The sequence below is a fragment of the Equus quagga genome, chromosome 3 (assembly GCF_021613505.1).
Source record: "Equus quagga isolate Etosha38 chromosome 3, UCLA_HA_Equagga_1.0, whole genome shotgun sequence".
In the NCBI taxonomy this organism is placed as follows: Eukaryota; Metazoa; Chordata; class Mammalia; order Perissodactyla; family Equidae; genus Equus; species Equus quagga.
The window spans coordinates 99,347,365-99,364,560 of NC_060269.1; positions in this window are offsets into that span (position 1 = coordinate 99,347,365).

Sequence of the window (17,196 nt, forward strand, 5' to 3'; positions counted from 1 at the left end):
TTGTAAGGCTCTCTTAGGAATGAGGAGTTGATCCAGGCTGCAGACTGAGACGGCCCCTTCGTTTTCTGAAGGGAACTGTGATCTATGAGTCCTTGCAAAGACCTTTTAGCTTGCACGATAACCTCTCTGGAATTCTGGAAATGTGAATTCACATCATAACTAGAAGGGGAAAGGAGACAGCCAGAAGGAAAGCTCAGTGATTCTAAGAATATCTGTTTGGTTGGAAGTTGCTAATAGATTATACCTAAAATATAATGCATTAACTTGGAGGTTTATACGATTACTGAGTCAGAGATAAGTAAAGGTGCTTTAAGAGAATAACACCGATAGGGTCAAGTGTGGGTAAAGTCTGTGAAGAACCTTTGCATATGCTATCAGGTCTGCTCCTCACAAAACTATGATAGGTTTGTTAAATGTAGTGCACAATTATTCCCAAACAACACGGAGCAACCCAGGTTCAGTAGCTTGTCCAAGATCACAGAGGTAGTTTTTAAATGACAATGCAGGCTCCCAAAGCTGAGTTCAGTTCTTTCACTATTACATTTCTCTGCATAAGTCACTGGTAAATGTGGGATACAGGAAAAAGCTGCTTGGGGAGACCTTTTAAAATAAGATTCCTTGGTCTTGCATTAAGGTTGTAGATTCAGACGTGTGTGTGTGTTTAAACCTGGATTATGACTATGCTGAGGATCCAGAAGGGGGTATCTCTCTCAAGACTTTACCAAGTTCAAGGTAGAAATACTGGGCCCACTTCTGTGAAGTTTATCCAAGTATACCCAAGGCATAGAAAGTCACAGAAAAAAGAAAAAGACATTAAACAGAGATAACAAATAGGAAGTGGGGCTTAGAAGAATAAGTTAGTTAAGGAAAATAAAGTTAAGAGGAGAAAGACACTGTATTTAATCTGAGATTCTCAAATCGAAGTGCAAAAAATTAATTGTGGACCGTCACCCGGTATAATCCCTTCTACCACTAGAAGACTGGATCATCGGAATGAATGGGAATAGTAGCAATGCTTTTGATGAGACATTGAAGTAATGTCTAGCTTGCAAGAATTCTATTACAAATTAAATGAAACACAAAATTTGCCAGGTAAAATTAAATTATGAGTCACTTCCTGTTTCTTAAAAAACAGCACACTGAGAACTACTGTCCTGATTCTCCTCCCCACCCCTAACTCCATTCCAAACGGGAGACCATGTCTGTCAGCAGGAGCAAATTACATAAAACCAGAGAGGGACCCGAAATGTACCCCCCTCCCCCCACTTTCCCTTAAACAGCCACACACGCTGCTTTAACTTCTACCCTTTCATTTATCCTGCTTTGCCTTATCTAGTTCCAACAGAAGATCTTGTCTTATTCCCAGCTAATGCTCAGCCCTACAACTGTATGATTTGCTCCCCACCCTCCCCCACGTTTTCAGGATTCCCACACTATCTTTCTTGTGGATGTCTCCTCTCCATGCCACATGAATTATCCCCACTGGCGTTTTTTTGAGGAAGATCAGCCCTGAGCTAACATCTGCTGCCAATCCTCCTCTTTTTGCTGAGGAAAACTGGCCCTGAGCTAACATCCATGCCCATCTTCCTCTACTTTATATGTGGGATGCCTGCCACAGCATGGCTTGCCAAGTGGTGACATGTCTGTACCCGAGATCCCAACAGGTGATCCCAGGGCTGCTAAAGTCAAACATGTGAACTTAACTGCTGTGCCATCAGGTCGGCACCCCTCAGGTGCCAATCTTTAAATTGCCTGAAGAAAATGGTTAACATTGAAATTCTTAGAAAAATTTCAGTTGAAGACATTATACTGCAATAATGATGTGGCAATGCAGTTTCACGGAATGTGACAAATGTACCACTTTGGTGGAAGATGTTGATTGTTGGGGAGGCTGTGTGCATGGGGGTGTAGGGAGTAGATCCCTGAACTTTCTGCTCAGTATTGCTGTGCACCTCACTGCTCTAAAAATAAAGTAAGCAGGGCCAGCCGGTTGGCACTGTGGTTAAGTTCGCATGTTCCGCTTCGGCGGCCCCGGTTCATCCATTTGGATCCTGGGTGCAGACACGGCACCGCTTGGCACTCCATGCTGTGGTAGGCGTCTCACATATAAAGTAGAGGAGGATGGGCATGGATGTTAGCTCAGGGCCAGGCTTCCTCAGCAAAAAGAGGAGGATTGGCAGCTGTTGGCTCAGGGCTACTCTTCCTCAAATAAATAAAGCAAATACATAAAGTTATACTGCCTACTAAAATAGTGTGAAACTATTAATTATGAATATTTTGTTTGCTTTTACTTTTGCATACAAATTAACGGCTATTGTTTAGAAATAAGCCTAAAAGTAGAAAGAAACTGTGTTCCCTTAAGACAAAGTAAAAGTAAAAAGTGTATGTAATGGAAAATTTGTGAATGCAGAAATAAATCAGTCAAATTTAGAAGAACAGAAGTAATTGAAAAACTACGTTTGGAAAAGAGACATCTAGATGATATAATATTAAAAATACTTGAGGAAAAGTCTTCAATTTGATCACTCTGTCAGATTTCCTAATTTGGTAATAAATAGTTCCATATGTACGTAAGTCACCAAAGAATGGAAAATTCCTGTATTATCCAGTGACCTAAAATTTTTACTGTTATTATTTATAGCAATGAGCCGGAGAGTCAGTTGGAATAGAAATAGATGATATTTAAAGGAATTAAACTAATCTAATTTTAATGCCAGATCTATTCACTAAGCAACTTAAATGGATATATGAATCACTGTTAAATTCTCATCAAATCCTATTGAATCTTTGAATATACGCTGGAATTTTGGGTGATGTTACTTCATTCCACATATTCTTAATACATGTTTTTATAACTAGTCATTTTTAATATATATTAGTCCCTTGTTATCCTATCATTTTAAATAACAAAAATCCTATTATCCTTAAATATAAATGTTTATATTTGTGTATATAAATGTTATAAATTTATATATATATTTTTTTCTCATTCTAGTTTCTGCTTTTGTAAGATTTGCCCTGAAGGTGATTCCTGTTTTGATCTTCTGTGAGGATAGACCTGAATGTGGATTGGGACCTTCAGTTTACACAGAACCTAAGAATGTGAGTTGTTGATATTCAATAATGATCTACCATCATCTGTGTTTCTGATGACAGCTGATGCAGGGCTTGCTTTCAAGAAAAGTTGCTATTCAGACACACACATTTATTTCATCTCCAGCTCCATAAGGCGTTGCTCTATCTAGTCCATTCCCACTGCTCTCGAGGATTCCTGGTATACCTAGCTGCTTGCTCAAATTATGCGAATTTTCATAGTGGGGGGAAAAAAAAGCATGAATTCAAACCAAAGAGCCCATGCAAAAGAAAACTACTCAAGTCTTTTTAAAATAATAATGTCTGTAGAAGGATGTCTATATAGAAGAGTCCACAAATCACAAGTGTACAGCTCAACGAGTTATCACAATGTGAATTCGCTTAACTGTCACCTATGTCAAGAAATAACCATTCAAGTTTAAAGTGATATCACAATAACCATAATTGGGAACACCACTCAAGTTCTGGTAAGTGTTTGGAATAAGAATTTTAACAAAATGTTTACATAGTTTTAGCTTCAAGTTATATATAGAGAGAGAAAGGGGCTTTAAATCTTACATGTGCATTGATGAAATTCCCCATTTCTAAATGTGGAAACGGGATAATAAATACATTCGAGGGACAAGTAGTGTCTGGACCAGGATACTTTCAGTGGAGGAGCATCTTCTCTGCTCCTCCTAAAACTGGGACGGTGGTGAATAGGTTAGAGAAGGTCTCACATCTCTGCTAGAAATTGGAAATAGTGTCATCATTAAGGAAAGAAACCACCATACCATAAAGAACATAGTGCCAGTCATATCTAAGTAATACTTATCAGATTGAAAATAAGGGCACTTGACTGAAAAACCATTATTTATTCTTAGTTTCTTATTCACTGTCTTATTTAAAAAAGCAAATTCTATTATTTTGGGTGTGGTGAAGAAGGGGAAATCATCCTCTTTGGTGAGAAACCCTCCTCGCTCATTCTCCCATGCCTCTGTTTTTGCTCCCTCTACCCGAGAGGGGATCGGTGAGCTCTGTCAGAACTGCCTTCACTAACAGCAAAGTGACCTCTTTGCAAGGGGAGTGGCAGTTGGTTTCCAGTTTTCTAAAATTTCTCATCAATTGTATCGTGACAGGATTGTCTCAGAGTTTGCACTGTTGGGAATTGACTGTTTTAGCATTAATAACCCTGGCCACCTCCAGACCTAGGATTTTTCTCTTTGTTTCCATTGTTCTCTGGGATTTGATGGATTAGGAAGGTGAAATAGTCAGGAAAACAAAGAAATGTAATATCAGATAGTGATAGATGATATGAAAAAAATAGAGTAAGAGATTTGAAAGTGATTAGGGGAAGAGACACTTTTAGATGGGGGGTAGGAAAGAGTTTTTTGAAGAGGAGACATAGTAACAAAGATCTAAAGAGGAGCCAATAGGGACAAAATGAAAAGACTAGGAAATGAGTCAGAGAAGACAGGGCTAGATAGTACGCCATTATAAGGAGTTTGAATTTTATTCTGTTTACTGAAGGACCATTGGAAACTTTTAAGCAAGGAAATGACATGATATGATTTATATTTTTTAAAGTTCATCCCAGCTACTGGGTAGAAAATGTACAGTAGAGAGGCAAAAGTACTGAAAACGGAAAAGTCAACTAGTAGGCATTTGTGTGATGGTCTGGATTAGAGATGGCCATGATTCGACCTGAGATGGTTCACATTGGAGATGAAGATCAAGTTACTGAACCAAGTTCATTTTTGCCCATTGCCTAGCAAGCCAAATACGGAGATGATGAGATCGCAGCAGAGGGAGAGTTTAATCACAAGGCAGCCAAGTGAGGAAACAGAAGAGCAGGTCTCAAATCTGTCTCCCCAAAAATGGGGACTCAGGGATATTTATGGGGTAGGAGACGAAGTGCTCTGAAACGTGGGGAGGAGGATTGGAGAAGAGGAGAGGTGAGGTAACTGGTGATCTACGCAAGCGTAGTCAGACTTCATGCCTCTTCACAGGACGCATGTTCACAAAATGGCGGCATTAGCATGACCTGAGGGTGGAGTTTTTAGCCTCTTGATGTCAATAGGTCACTTATAGGACATCTGCACAGGCCCAGTTGATGGGTTGGTGGTCTCAATTGGCCTGAAGTGGACAAGCGGTCCTAATTCCTGAAAAACAACTTAAACATTCATTACCATGGTGACCCAGGTGCCAGGGAGACTTCATCTATAGGAAGCTAGTGGGAGTCAGGTAGCATATTGCCTCAGCAGCACAGTTAACAGTGGGTGGGACAACAACTAAAAGCTATAATCAGTAATTACAAAAAGGAAAAAAAACTTTAGTTACCAGCTGCTTAATCATCAATGGCTAAATGGCTGACTATTTACTGCTTTCAATAAATTATCAGGTCATCATGTATTTTAAAGAATTTACTGTTAAATTGCAAGTGGCAGGAGTTGTAGTGCAGCCCAGCAGGGAGCGGAGTGGGAGGAGAAAGTGATCAGTAGTGAGGGAAAGAAAGGAACTAGGGAAAACTCGTAGGTTCATGGCCTCAGCAACTGAAGAAATGAACGAAAAAGACCACAGACACCACAGGCAAAACAGTCAACCATGTAGAAGAGAGGCCAAGTTCAAAGTAACTCTCCCTAAATTTAGATGTTTCACTCTTTCCTAGAACAGTTTTTTCATTGTTACGTTCTGAAATATAAAAGGAAAATGTAGAAACTGAAACTTTTGTACATATTAATTGGTATAAAACTTGTTAAAGAAATTGAGATAATTTAAAATAATATGACTAAAGGGTAAAGATAATAGACAAAGCATATTAAGTTGTAACACGTTGAAGTAGATTTTCATTTTCTAGAAGCGGGGATTTATACAGCAGAAATTAGTCAATGTAGACATTGGAGAGAGTAAATCCATGTACTCAGATAAGTCATAGAAAAAATGTTTTGCAGAGAGAACTGAATTACAGTAAGAAAAGAGAACCACAATGCTCACAGCCCGTTCAAGTACCACTTTTTGAGCAATTACTATGTAACAGGAAGAGTGCTACCTACTTGCTATACAATACCTCATGTAATCCTTACCAAATTCTCCCAGATAGATATTTTTCTCCGGATGTTACAGTTGAAGGAATTAAAAAATTTAAGAGGTTAAATAATTTGTTCAAGATGACAAATTCAATGTCAGGGCATAGAGATCTTCAGCACCAGAAAATATCACATCCAGCTATTTAAGAATGGTTTAATTTGACAGCTCTGCTATGACTAGATGAATAGAAAATCTTAGAGCTGAAAGGACCATAGAGATGAATCTGTCCATTCAAAGAATCAGTGGCATGGTCAATGCCCGCCAGCCAGATACCACGAGAGATACAACCCTTAATTTTATTGCTGTTGCAGTGAGGGAAAACCCACCCAGGAAGAGCCCTGGGGCAGCTTAGTAAGAGGGTAAGAGAAAGACTTGTTTTCGGATCTGGGCTTTGTGTTAGGTGATTTGGGAGAGGGGTTAAAATAGCAAGGCTTTCCTCTGGCTTGGATGGTGTCAGGAAGCAGAGAATAATTCTGTGATTGGACATCTTAATAACTCTTACCTGGAAGGTAGGATGAATGAAATGCAGCTGAAGCCTTAATTGATAAAGAAGCAGCAGTCACTCATATTAACCAGCACATGGAGACGCTTGATCATTTTTGTGGTTTGGGCAATTTTTAGGTTTTGTCTGTGTTCAGACATGATACACGGTCATTTTGCTTTTGCCTTGCCTGATGTCAGCGCTCTGGGAAATGGTGCATGTCCAACAGGAGAACACCAAGGCCTAGGTATGAGTACCAGGACAGCCACTGGGCGTCGGGACGGTTTTTCTTTCCAGCATTGACAAGATCAGTCATTTCTCCACATGCATGAGTTTTCTGTCCAATCTTTGTATAGGTATCTTTTATTTCTTCATTTGCGGTAAGTGAGGAACTGAATGTATACCCCCCTAGTGCCCATTATTGGCAATGCACCTTTTCTTACAAAAAAGGCAAGTTTTCTTTTAAATGTAATGCTACTCAAAGAAAACATTTTTGTTTTTGGCATTCATTTTATTTTTCATCTTTAAAATGTTGTTTTGAAATGAAAGAGGCAATTGCGTGTGAAAATTAATTTTGAGAAAATCTATTATAACATGTCAGCTGGAACACTGAAAATTGTTCTCTTACTTTCCAGTTCATATTCAGAATGTACTGAAATAACATTTAAAAAGTAAAAATATAGAACATGTACAAACATATGGTTTCTTATGTTTGAAATTTAGTATGCATGATCTTTTATAAAAGTATGATTATTTTAAGAAATTCAAACTAGTTACAAAAGATTACAATTTAGAAAATGAAAACCCCCTTACTCCATCCCTCTGAGAAAAGCTTTATTAATAAACATTTTGTTGAATATATAATGCCAAAATGTATATATTTGTATCTACAAATATAAAAAGGAATCACACTATCCACACTGCTATATATCATTTTACACATAAATGTACCATAACCGATGAAATTCTATTTTGTCGATATATTATAGATTATTGACCCAATTCCTTATTGATTAGGTTTAATTAGATATTTTGGGCAATTTCCGCTAACACCAATAACCCTTTAATGATTATATATACATCTTTGCGTATTTGTCTAATTTTTATCTTAGAAATTGTATTGCTGGATCAAAGTATTTCCATGATTTAGATTTTGGAAATTATTGTCAGTTGACCCCAGAAAGGTCCTAGAATGTATAGTCAAGTATGTAAGGGAGTACTTACATATTCACTGAGTATACCGTGAGTACTCACGAACTTTCATGAATATTTGCATGCAAATGAAGCCAAATGGCCCATCAGCACACTCATTCCCATCCGCTGGTTCTGCTTTCATGGGGAAAACTTGCTGAGACAGAATCAACAGCCCATGTAGGACCGCTCCTCCCCCTCCCATCTTGGCCTCATCCCCTCATGGCAATCTGGGGCAGTGGACAGCAAAGTGGCTAGAACATCAACCAAGTGAGGGACAGCCTGACCCAAGGACTATGTGTCCTTTAAGCCCCTTTTCAGGGCAAGCCTAAACCCCACCTCTGGAGGGGTCAGGGACAGGACTACAATAGCAATATGATGTGTCAGAACCTCAACTCCAGCCCCAACCTGCTTCTTCCTGGTGTACTCATTTTTCTGGGGTTGAAGCCTTACATTATTAGAGCAAGCTGATGGCAGGATTGCCACACCAGCCTCCCTGGCTGTGGAAGGACCAGCCTCTGGCCTGGTATGTAGGGCTGGGATCCATCTCCTGGGGTTGGTCAGGACTGATTGCCTTAAGCACTGGGCCACACTCATTTTTCCGTGGAGCTTTGCAGCAAATGGGTAGAGGTCCGCTCTTTGTCTGGAAGGCCAGGGTTCAGGGAACAGCCTGGGACAATTAACTGTAACCTTCAATATTATCAATGATAAATATCTCATTACTAAAATTTACATTTCTTTGATTTGCAGTTGATTAGTCTTGTTTAAATAATCATGTTTGCATTTCTTCCTTTGTAAATTCTCCGTTTATGTCCTGCATATAACACAATTGATCCTTTTCTTCTTGAAACCTGTATTTGAACTTGGCTTTTGGAATACAATAAATTCCTGGTTTACTTCCTATCTCCCTGGGCATTCTTTGTCAGTCTCCTTCAGCATTTCCTTCTGTTCTTTCCAAGGACTTGATCTCTGGTCATTTCCTCTCCATCTATATACTCTCGCTACTGGTCTCATTTGGTAACATGGCATAAAATACCCTCGATGTTCTGAGGATTCCCCAGTTTATCTTCACCATATCTCTTCTGAGCTCCAAAGAGGGCCTTACATGATGTCTCTACTTAGACATTTGATAGAAAGCCTAAACTGTCCATGTCCTAAACAAACTCATGATACCCTCGTCCCAGGCCACCCTCTCCTGCTCCCAAATTGGCTTCTCCTTCAGTCTTTCCTCTCCAAAGCGTAAAGGAGACTACCTGTCCCACATCTGCACAGGAGGAAGACCCACGAGTCACCCTGATTCCTCCCTTTTCCTCACGTTGATATATAATGTGTTTGGAAAGCAGCAGTTTCTAACTTCAAAATATATTGGATTTCTTTTCACCACATTCCCCTTCACTCTTCCAGCCTGTAGTCCACTTCACTCTCCTGCAACAACCTCACAACCAGCCACCCACTTTCACGCCTGTGGCTCCACCCGCACCTTCAATTCCACAGGGCAGCCTGAGAGATCTCTTCACCCTCTGCTCCTCAGGGTTTCTCTCCCTCAGCACTATTGCCATCTGGACTGGATAATTCTGTGTTGTTGAGGGCTGCCCTGTGCATTCTAGAATATTTGGCAGCATCCCTGGCTTCTACCCTCTAATGCCAATAGTAAGCGCCCAGTTGTGATAACCAAAAATTTCTCCAGACATTGCTAAATGCTCCCTGGGGACAAAATTCCCCTGGTTGAGAACCACTGTTAAGGGTTTTCCTTCATACTCTGGTAAAATCCCAGGTCTTTATTTACCTGCCCTGATCACATATCCCTTTATTCTGCCCTTTTTCATTTTGCTCTAGCATCCTGGCCTCCTTGCTTTTCTGGGAACACATCAATCCCTTTTTCAAGACCTTTGTCCTTGCTCTTCCATCTGCCTTAAATGCTGTTCCCTCAAATCATTTTATGGCTCACTTCCTCACTTCATTGGTCTCTGCTAAAATGTTGTTAGCAGAGAATTCTTCCCTGATCATTCCATATAAAATGTCCTTTCATTTTCAATCATTTTCTCTTTATCTCTGCTTTATTTTTTAGATATCGTTGTCCCTACCTGCTATTTTATTATATAAATATCTGTTTATCATTTATCTCTCTCAAGAAAATGTAAACTCCATAGGAAATGTTGTCTTCTTCATGCTTATTCAACTATAATCCAGCATCTGGTAGCTACTGGGTAAGTAGCTGTGAAATAAATGAATGAATGAAATAATTAAATCTCTCAGAATATTTTTTTCACTGTATAAACACAAGTTAGGAGGAAATATAAAGTCATTTTTATATCTTCCTCAAAGTAGACAGGCAATGAATTTTTTTTATATTATCAACTCCGGAAGGAAGTATTGGGAAAGAAATTACTTTACACCGCGACTCAGAGTAGTTCATAATAATAAAATCAGCTCTCCTTAGCCCTAAGCTAATCCTATGCCAAAACGCTCCTGCCAGCCTATCTTTTCTGATCACAGAATTGCATTTCAATAGAGTGCTTTGTTTAGTTACAATGTTCTTGTATTTCTGGCATATGCAGTAAGAACACGGAAGAGATAGGTTTGCAAATAAAAGTAGATAATAGCATTTTATTTTGTTAGTCTATTACTGACAGTAAGTTTCCATGACAACTTATCAAAACCTCCAGAATATTATGTTGCTTTCAAATCCAGTTGTGATTATTCATTAAAAGCTTTTTAGCATAGTCATTTCCTCCTAGTTATCAAATAATCAGGATAATTGGTGATTTGGGCTCATTTAAAATCGAGATACATGAAATTCTATAAAAATGAGTTTTATGGAACTGACTATAAATGATAAGTACACTGTCCTATTCATGCTTGTAAGCACATTAATTGGTAATTTCACTTTATCATTAAAAATGTAATTTTGCAGCCAATTTTATCTTATGTATATACATTCCTTTTATTTTCTTTCATTGAAAGTCACCTTTCTACGCTCTTCAGGATAATAACTTTTGCATTAAAAAGAAATGTATAATTGGTTTAATGTGGCAAAGCTATAATAGCTAATATTCATATTTAAAAATTGAATTGAATTAGTTCTAAATGTATATGCTTTTCAATGAAATAGGGAAACCCACCAATATATTCTATATTTAGCATTCCTTTAAAAATGCCTTTACTGGCTATGATTAAACAATACAAAATAACTAATTGAAAGTTTACAAATTACACTTTCTTTCACTTAAGCACATTCAATCTTAACATCACTAGTGTATGAAAATCTGACATTTTACACCTCCTAACATGATACAATAAGAAATACATCTCACTAACTGAGTATTCTTGCCAAAAATGTCTAGACTTAATCTCTAATCACGAGATGTTATCAAACCAATCTAGAATATTGTACATTTTAAAAGGGAACTAGCCTAGATACTTTAAAACACTAAATAGCAAGAAAAACAAAACAAAAGCTTATTGGGGCTTTTCTACAGTTACATATTAAAAGACGCTAATAATATATTTAACATTCAAAAGCTGTGCAGGAACTTTGGTTAAAGCTTATGGATCTTATTACCTAAAGCAAATGAATACACAAAGGAATGAATGATTAAATAACTATTAAAACATAGGACTTCTGCAATTGGAGAAATTTAAATAAGGACTGTATAATATTATGATATTTTTGTATTAGTGATAATTTTCTTAGGAAATTTCATACAATTCACCCAAAAACTAAAAAGGTGTGTATGTGTGCATACAGCAAGAGCAAAAAGTGGCAAACTTGGTAAACTATGAGTGAATTTATGTGAAGGCTATGTGGATATTCTTTGTATTAGTCTTTGAATTCTTCTGTAGGTTTGAAAATTTAACAATAAAAAAGTTGGGAAGCAATAAGGTATCTTAAAAAATAGCACTATCATTTATTTTTATGTCTCCATGTGTTATATAGTACATCTTTTTTTTTTCTTTAAAAATTTGCCTTGATTCTTTTCATTCTCTTCCAAAGACAGAAAAATAACCTTAATTTTATTTTAGAGTGACAATTTATATGACAACTGAACCAGAACAGTTTGTAATTCTGATTATCCACACCTATGATTGATAGAAATACCAAAAGGAGCTCTATAGAGAATGTACCTCTGAGTTTCTAAGATCATAGATTTGTACTACTCTTTGGCAAGGAAAAATAAACTATTGGAAATTCCATTGTGCCATTTAGCACTAATCTTAAAGGCATAACTCAATTCTTTCCAAAATAGCTCCGATTTAACTCCAAAACATACTTAACACTTACATCACTGACACTTTGGAAGTAGAGTTAACTTTTGCTTATGCATAATACATAGGAATATGATATGTGTTACAGTAAATTAACACAAAGACTATCAAAACAGTGAAAATCTATTCACTTATTTTAAAACACTTCTTGATCATTTACTACATAAAAGGTATCACGTAGGCTATCATGGCAGCTTTAGAGATAAATATGATTTGGTTCTTGCCTTTAAGAAATTCTCAGGGAAGCTGAAAAAATAGGAGACATGCCTGCTTTCAGGATAGTAAATTGGAAGTGGCCTAACAAAGGTATGGATATATGCTCCAAGAGTCCAAGACCAAAAAGGTTTCTTACTCCTGAAGGAAACTAGGGGAATTCATTTTGGAAGATGTAATATGTGATCTTGACCTTAAAAGATATACATTATTCTTTTTTTTGGAAGATTAGCCCTGAGCTAACTGCTGCCAATCCTCCTACTTTTGCTGAGGAAGAGTGACCCTGAGCTAACATCCATGCCCATTTTCCTCTACTTTATATGTTGGACGCCTACCACAGCATAGCGTGCCAGGCGGTGCCATGTCCACATCCAGGATCTGAACCAGCGAACCCCAGGCCACCGAAGTGGAAGGTGTGCACTTAACTGCTGTGTCACCTGGCCAACCCCTGACTTTTAAGCCGAGAGACTTTCCTGGGGTCCAGCTAGAAAGCAAAAGATTGAGATGAAGAAGAAATTCTCCTTTAGCTTACCTGAATCAGAGATTCATAGCTTATTAAACAACAGGCAGTACAGGACTGTGATCCCTGCGAAAAGATAGAGTACAAATGAGATGAGTCATCTGATTTCCCCAGCTTTCTACCAAATGTGCTTTCTGGACCATGTTTCAAGGAAGGGCACTTCAAGCAGAGCATGGCATTTCTGTTGAGATGAAGAGAGAGATGATGTTCAAGGAAGACAAAGCAACTGGGATTTGCATTAATATAATGAGGAAGAAGTAGAAGATATATAAATAACACAAAATGGAATTTAAAGAGTCAAAAATGTACAACAACTAAAGTGAAAAATTTCCTAGATGATATTAACACATATTAGATACTCATAAGAAAAGATTAGTGAATACAAACACACCACAATACAAATTCTCAACACTGAAGCACAAAGAGGAAGATGACTGAAGAATAGTGAAGAGTGCCTGACTAACAAGTGGAAAGTGTTAAGAGGTCAAACATACATGGAATTGGAGTCATAAAAGGGGAAGGGTAAGAAATAATGTTTGAAGAAATAATGACCAAAAGTAGTATGAATTCAAAGAAAGCTAAAAACCCACAGATCCAACAATCGCGGCAAACCCAAATCAGAGATCTAAGAACTGCTGTCACAGACTGTAGAAGAAGGGATGAAAAGCATCCGAGAAGTGGGCCTATGTTGGAGGAAGTAATCGAGAGGATGTGACTGTCAGTTGACCAGGCAATCAGAGGCTCCTCACTCTCTCTCTGTCCTTAGAATGTCTGTTCTGCCCACCGTTTCCAGCGTGGGAGCTGTTTTCAAGGATGCAGCCTTGAGAGAGCAATGTGTTGTTGAGACCATCTGGATGGTATATGAGACTGAACCCAGTCAAGGCCTCTATATAAACTTTTAGGACTGGTGGGCAGGTGTGGAGATCTACTCATCTTGTGGCCACCCAAAACAAGCCTCACCTGTAAGTTCCCTTGCTTATTAAACTTGCCACCTACCAATCTAGAGAGGTCTGCCTCTTTCTTCAGTCTCTCCTTGCCCTCTGTGTTTGGGGGTCAGTTTCAGATTTCACCTGGAAATCTCCTGAGTTTGCAAACCAACAGCATACTAGAAAGAATCTCCTCTGTAAGACCAGAAAACCTACCCGCTTACTACGTTCCTCAGGGGGATGACTTCATTTATCAAGACAATAAAGAATGCAGTGTTGAGGGGTCACTGGTAACACTGCAAAGCTCAGAGGTGGCGATCCTCTGTAGTTCAAGGCTAAAGATTTGTAATACTTTTTCAAAACCAGGCCCCAGAGGTTTCAAAATCTAGGATCTTGTCAGGAGCAAAATAGGCATATTGGACAAGATTGGAACAGCACTTGGCATGCTGACATGTCAGACCTTTGGAGACAGTTAATAGAGCAAAGATTTCACAGCAGCAAGGTAGATTGCCTAGTAAATATGTGTAGAAGACTAAGGTCAGCTGCCACCCAGAAATCCCTTTGCCTACTTTCCAGGTCTGAGCCCTTTCTGAGAGCAGATCTGAAGACTGAGGGAAAGGCCAGGTACCATGAGAAAGACCCTGAAAAACCTACTATTGATGAAAATAATAAGAATAATAAGTTTTCACATATTGAGGTATATGGGAAAGTGATTCTGGTTTATGTCAGATTCAGCCTAAAAACTTGTTTTTCCCAGAGCAGCCTGACTTATGGCCCACCAACCACGCATGTACATCTGCTTCAAATATTTTCCCAAGCAAAGAATGCACTCTTTAAAGATAGAGACAAATGTCTCCTTCTCTCTGACGCCAATAGCAGTACTTCTTTGAAGACAAGATTTGCTTCCCAGGGAACCAAGGTCAAGATGACCTGCTGTGTAAGTGCTAAACCATGGCAAAGCATTTCTTTGTGACTTTGGGAAAAAACTCTATTCCTGTCATGCTTGATGCATGTTCTTCGTTCTCAAAAGTTATATAACCAATCTATAAATCACATTTCTCCAGAATGTTTCTTCCCTGGGGAAGGGAGTGCTTCTGGACTAGCCCTTGGCTCAGTTAAATATCACTCTCTTTCTCATCTATAGATTGGTTATTGATTGTTTGCATCGACACTGTCACATACACAGTACTGGTGTCCACAGTCCTTCCTCAGAGAGACGTGCAGCCCTTCATGTAACTACAGGACTGTTGGACACAGTGCTCATGACTGCTCATGATGTTGACACCCAGGGACGTAAAACACATCATGAGGATATGGGGTCACGTAACAAGTGAAACCCTGACCCAGGTCTATCTCAGAGTGGGTTCATTATGTCCATGGACCCACCCAGGGGTCCGTTCTCAAAAGTGTAACTGAATGAACAGAGTTAACATTTGTCAGAACCCTCACATTTGTTGCTTACTTTGTAAAGTAAGAGCTATTTTACATTACTGGCCCCTGTATTAAAAAAAAATGGATAGATCATGGATTACTGCTAACTTAGCTGAGTGATACCTCAAATTGTAACCGCTGGAGTGGATGTGGTGGAATTATTGGAGTTTATTTACACATCCTTGAGGACATAGTATTTGCTTATTTATCTGATGAATGCATTCTTTTCTAAACTCATCAGAAAGGAGGCTCTAAGGTAGTTTTCATTAACATTATTGAATAAATGTATATATTCACGGGCTAGTTCCAGGGCTATGTTAATGCTACAGTTCTCTATCACAATGTAGTCTTAAGGGGACTGAACAATCTGGGCAAACTGCAGAATGTGATATTATCCCACTATATTGTTGATATTATGTTAATAAGAATAAAATTTCAGAAATTTACAAAGTCAAGTGATTGGTTGGAAATTCATTAAGTGTCTAAAAAAGAACATTTAAATAGATACTAAAAATTGCTCCTTTTTGCTCTTAGAATGAGAATTAGTTAGCATTGGGTTTGGAATTAGCAAAAAATTTTTTCCTTTCCTACCTAGTTATTTTCTATTGTTTAAATGGTGTCTCTTATTCATTCATTCATTTACTTGCTAATTCAAGAAACATTTGCCTAAAACTGTGTGCCAAGGACAGCAATTAGCCCTGAGGACAGAGTAAAGCAGATTCCCAAAGGACTTGCAATATTGGCATTCAATAGAACATTCTGGAAACCAACAAAATTGTTTTTATAGATCACAGAGTATAAACCTTCAGGGAGGAAAATGTACTCATCTACTGAATGATGAAATGCTCATCTACTGATGCTGAAGGAATGTTTATCAGAGAGGGCAGCTGACTATCCAGCTAGGCCCCGGAGATTACCTTGGTGAAGTTATCAGTCTAGGTTATGGCTCTCAACTTCACAGACTGATATGGACTATATTTTCAGTGCCCTAAACTTAACCAATTTCAAGGATTCTGACTCGTGCTGACAGTGCTCAAGGAAGCAGGTATATGAACTGAAATGTAAACTTATTCCATCGCAGTGAGAAATTGACTTTCAGGCAGATGGAACAATTGTGACAGCTGACACATTCTATGAGGAAAGCTACATTATCATGAGGTGAGTTGATAAGCAGCTGATACCTGCTCCTTCTGATTCACTGCAAATATTGTTTTCCACGTTCCTCCATTTTTTAATGTTTCATCACTGGCCAAACTTTCTTCTTATTTTCAGTCTTTTGTCCAGATATGATGATACTGTCAAGGGAGGTTACACCTCAGTCCTAACTGGCCTGGAAATCATTTGAGACATTATTTCACTAACTCTGAGAACTATCTAATTCCTTTTGTTTCTACACTTTATTTTCAGCTTACTGTCTCTCAAAAGTATCCAAAAATCACCACTTTTGAGACATTTAGGGGAAAATAGAGGAGAAGAAAAGTATATGTACATCGTGAACATCTGCTTGAATGGTTTGATTAAAATTAGCCATAAAAAGTTCTAGTTATTTAATTAATTTGATGTATGTAGTAAATTCCTTGCCTGTTTTTCCTCTTAACTCTCTAAATTCATTAAAAATAAATCTCTGTATAAAAAGAGGAAGAAGCATCTTTAAAGCTATTTTCTCACTGGAAGTTGCCTTTGAGTTCTCATCTCAGGGAATATCTTCTCATCCACTTCTTCTTTATCTGTGGGGTAGTTTGGGAGAAAAATGTCTGTCAGCTCTGGAAATCTTAAAAAATTCTGCATGCAGCAGCAAAACTGTTTATTTCAGCAGCAACATAACATTATATACTACTTCCGGGAAAATTAGGCACGGTGGACCACCAAAGCGTATTTCAGGCCCAAGCACAGTAAATTTAAAAATCTAAAAGCTGCATACAGCCAATTTTTTTACTTGGGTACAAAATGATCTCAAGTTTTCTGCTCCCAAAACACCCTAAACCATTTATAGAAATTGAATTACTGTG